The sequence below is a fragment of the Panthera tigris genome, chromosome B3 (genome assembly GCF_018350195.1).
Source record: "Panthera tigris isolate Pti1 chromosome B3, P.tigris_Pti1_mat1.1, whole genome shotgun sequence".
NCBI lineage: Eukaryota > Metazoa > Chordata > Mammalia > Carnivora > Felidae > Panthera > Panthera tigris.
In genome coordinates this window covers 45,575,352-45,580,042 of record NC_056665.1, presented here as the reverse complement: position 1 = coordinate 45,580,042, position 4,691 = coordinate 45,575,352, and positions in this window count along the sequence as shown.

Below are 4,691 nucleotides of genomic sequence, written 5' to 3'. Positions count from 1 at the left end.
GAGCCTGGAGCCTGCTTCGGATTCTGTGTCTCCCTCTTTCTCTGCCCCTCCCCTGCTCATTCTCTGTCTCTCTCTGTCTCAAAAATAAATAAAAACATTAAAAAAAAAACTGGATGATTTGTCTATTTAAAATTTTTTTTAAAAAAACTTTTGTTGCTTTACAATTATTTTCTGTCACTCACATTCAGTTATTTGTCAAGGTTCTGTCATTTCTCCAAAATTGCTTTTCATACCTGTTTCCATTTTTCATTTTTCACACTCATCCAAATCAAATTTTTGTTCCCTCTCACCAGGGAAACCTTTAACTTTCCAATCCACTATAATCCATCCTTCATGCTGCACAACAGGTCAGCTTTCTAAAACAAAGCTCTCACCAAGTCATTATCCTTCTTAAAAACGTCCCATGATTCCTCATTTTCTGGATCTTTTGCAGCTTTATCTTTTTTAAAAAAATTTTTATTTGTTTTTAAATGTTCATTTATTTGGAGAGAGGGAGAGAGAGAGAGAGAGTGTGCGTGCTCACACGTTTGGGAGAAGCAGAGAGAGAAGGAGGGAGAATCCCAAGCAGGCTCCACTCTGTCAGCACAGGGCTGGATGCGAGGCTCAATCTCACCTACTGTGAGATCATGACGTGGGTTGAAATCAAGAGTCAGACAGTTAACCAACTGAGCCACCCAGCTGCCCCTGCAGCTTTATCTTTAACATTTCTGTGATGCAAATGCCTCAGAGTATGTGTTTTTCCACAGATTTCTTCTCATTACTCCCACTTCTTGAACACCTTTCCTGTCCCTGCCTGCTAAATTCTAACCCTTCAAAGCTCAGCTCAAACTTTTCCCTTCTAGTAAGCCATCCTTCATCCACCCGGAATCAGTCTTCACCTTTGTGAAGTATTTTGCCTCTTGTATTTTGCCTCTTGTAATAATTTTGTTCCTAAGTGTCTCCCCTTCACTGTTTTGAACTTGAGGGCATGGCTCATACTTTATTCTTCTCTGTGTTCCCTGCAGTGCCTTGCACAAACTGACACTTTAATGTTAATGTATAGCAAATACATTTTGCTAGTCTTTTGGCTAGCTGAGAGAAAAGAAGAAATCAGAAAGAGGTAGGCAGAAATGGGTGGGGTGTGGGGCGCCTGGGTGGCGCAGTCGGTTAAGCGTCCGACTTCAGCCAGGTCACGATCTCGCGGTCCGTGAGTTCAAGCCCCGCGTCAGGCTCTGGGCTGATGGCTCGGAGCCTGGAGCCTGTTTCCGATTCTGTGTCTCCCTCTCTCTCTGTCCCTCCCCCGTTCATGCTCTGTCTCTCTCTGTCCCAAAAATAAATAAACGTTGAAAAAAAAAAAAAAAAAGAAATGGGTGGGGTGGGTAACAAATGGGATAAGGGCAACTGAAGGGGAGAACATGGTAGTATATTAGGAAGATTGCTGGGTTCTGATAAAAAATCAGCTGGTGAAGGGGCAGGCACCTGGACAGTTTAGTACTTGTGGTCTGTGCTTTTGCTTGGCGTGCACCGTCTACAATAAACTCCCTTTACCCTATATCCACTGGAGTTCATATGTACATGTGTTTGAAGCAGTAGTTGACCAAAAAATTAAAGTGAACAGGGGCACCTGGGTGGCTCAGTTGGTTGACTGTCTGACTATAACGCAGGTCACAATCTCACTATTTGTGGGTTCGAGCCCCACATTAGTCTCTGCTGTCACTACAGAGCCTGCTTCAGATCCTCAGTCCCCCTTTCTCTCTGCCCCTCTTCCGTTCATGCTCTCTAAAAAATAAAAACATTAAAAGGAACTGATGATATAGAATTTTACCATTGGCCTCCAAGAAATTTCTTTTTGGTAAATTTAATATTTGATTTCCTTTGATGACTGTTTCAAACTTTCCCCACTCTGCCAAATGTAAATAGAATAACAGCAGTAAATACAGTGGGAAGAGCACAGACCTGAGTACAAATCCTAGCTCTGAAACACCGAAGCCCTATGATTGCAGCCAAGACATTTAACTGCTGTGAGCCTTAGTTTCGTCATCTGTCAAGTTGGGATAATACGTGATGGATGTTAACTAGACTTGCTGTGGTGATATACAAATACCTAATCATTATGTTGTGCATCTGAAACTGATGTATGTTAATTATAGCCCAATAAAAAAATGACACAAAATTTGGGATAATACTACCTAATTTATCAATATTGTTATGAGGACTCAACAAGAAAGTTAATGTAAATTAATATATAGGAAGTGTGACCAATAAATGTTATGTGAGACAGGAAGGAACAGGAAATACAGGAGGACTAGGGGCACCTGGCTGGCTCAGTTGGTAGAGCTTGTGACTTTTTTTTTTTTTTTTAAGCTAACTTATTTATTGAGAACATGAGCAGGGGAGGGGCAGAAAGAGCCAAGAGAGAGAAAATCCCAGGCAGGGTCCTGTCAGCACAAAGCCCAATGTGGGGCTGTATCTCAGGAATTGTGAGATCATGACCAGAGCCAAAATCAAGAGTTGGACACTTAACCGACTGAGCCACCCAGGTGCCCCCAAGCTTGTGACTCTTGATCTGCAGGTCCTGAGTTCAAGCCCCACATTGGGTGTAGACTACTTAAAAAATACATATGGACCACAATGCATTAAACAAAAGGTTGAATCAAAAAGTTTATTTGTAAAGTTCCAGGTTAGTTGCAGTGAAGGATACAAAAGAAATATTACTTCCATTTTTAATGAAAATACAATCTAATGTGGATTAAATCATTCAATTTTGACAATGTAAAGTCAGTTAATAAAAGCACTTTACCATTCACATTAACATTCCTGTTTACAAAGCCCTGTGAGAGGGTAAGGACTGTTATTTTCATAATTGTAGCTTTTGATAACATCACAATATCATAACAAGTAAAAATATAATCTCGCAACCTCAGCACATTAAACATCTATTTTTCCTTCCTAAGACTTTTTCACTGCATACCTAATTTTTAGTCATCACTTCTTTCTATGCCACATAGTAGCTGCAATTATTCCTGTTTTTTTTTTTAAATTTTTTAATTTATTTTTGAGACAGAGAGAGACAGATCATGAACAGGGGAGGGGCAGAGAGAGAGAGGGAGACACAGAATCGGAAGCAGGCTCCAGGCTCTGAGCCATCAGCCCAGAGCCCGATGTGGGGCTCGAACTCACGGACCACGAGATCGTGACCTGAGCTGAAGTTGGACGCTCAACCGACTGAGCCACCCAGGCGCCCCTATTCCTGTTTTACAGAAGAAGAAACAGGTTTAGAAATGTCAGATGCAAGGGCAAGGGCAGAATTTGTTCCAGATTACTTAACTTCATTCAAGGTTCATTAGTACCCCAGTCACAGAGGTAAGCCATTTTTTCCAAGAGTAGAACAGGTGGGAAAGTTTGTTCAAATAGACGGAGGCTGCTATCAATTATCATTCCACCACCTTTACTGTGGGCCATTGGACTTTTCTTTTCTCTCTTCTTTCCTGTTCCTTTCCCTTTTTCCTTTTTTATTTTCCTGTCTTGACCTGATCCTCCCGCTCTTCTGCCCAAGGTTGGATCACACCTTCTTTCTCATTTCAAAATCTTCTACACATCATAGGGCTATTTATTCAAGGAATATAATTGAACACCAACCATAATACATAGGGAAAACGTGCTAGGTGTTGGCAATACGCTGGAGAGCTTACATGAATCAGGAACCACAAAAATCACATTTACCTTTTATTTTCCTCTACCTTTGGAGTCTTAGCTCTTTTTTTCTTTTTTAAATTTACTTATTTTGGGAAAGAGCGTGAGTTGGGGAGGGACAAAGAGAGAGGAAGAAAGAATGAGAATCCCAAGCAGGCTCCGCGCTGTCAGCGCAGAGCCCAACGAGGGACTTGAACTCAGGAATCCCCGAGATCATGACCTGAGCAGAAACCAAGAGTGGGAGGCTTAACTGAGCCATCCAGGCACCTGGGGAGTCTTAGCTTTTGAGTAAATGTCACAATTTCCACTCCTTTAACACACGTTTAAGTCTCAACCACCTAACAGCGCTGCCCGGAACCGCCCAGAGACGTCTATTCCACCACCCAGGACAACACAACCTAAGCTCTAACTAGAAATTTCCCTAACAGGAATAAAGGTTGGAAGTGGCATTTCCAGTGTGTTCCCTAGAACGAACTTCCGCCCAGCCGGTACAAACGTAGAGAGACATCCTTAGGTGAGACCTACTCAAAATTAAGAAAAGGCATCCTACGTCTGTCTGATTTTTTTTTTCAACGTTATTTTTTTTTATTTTTGGGACAGAGAGAGACAGAGCATGAACAGGGGAGGGGCAGAGAGAGAGGGAGGCACAGAATCGGAAACAGGCTCCAGGCTCCGAGCCATCAGCCCAGAGCCCGACGCGGGGCTCGAACTCACGGACCACGAGATCGTGACCTGGCTGAAGTCGGACGCTTAACCGACTGCGCCACCCAGGCGCCCCTGTCTGATTTCTTAATGAGACCATTTTATTTTTGTTGATTTTAGAGAAGAGACCGAGATTTAAAAAAAAAAAAAAAAAAAAAAAAAAAAAAAAAGCCAGTAGGCGGAAAAAACAACCAGTTATTATGACAACCAAACGGGTCTGGAAAATTCAGCCAATCCACCTGCGGGAATGCCTCCTGCGTAGCCAATAGGAAGAGCGCGTCGTACGTAAGGCCGCCCAATGGGGGCGCGAGCAGCGC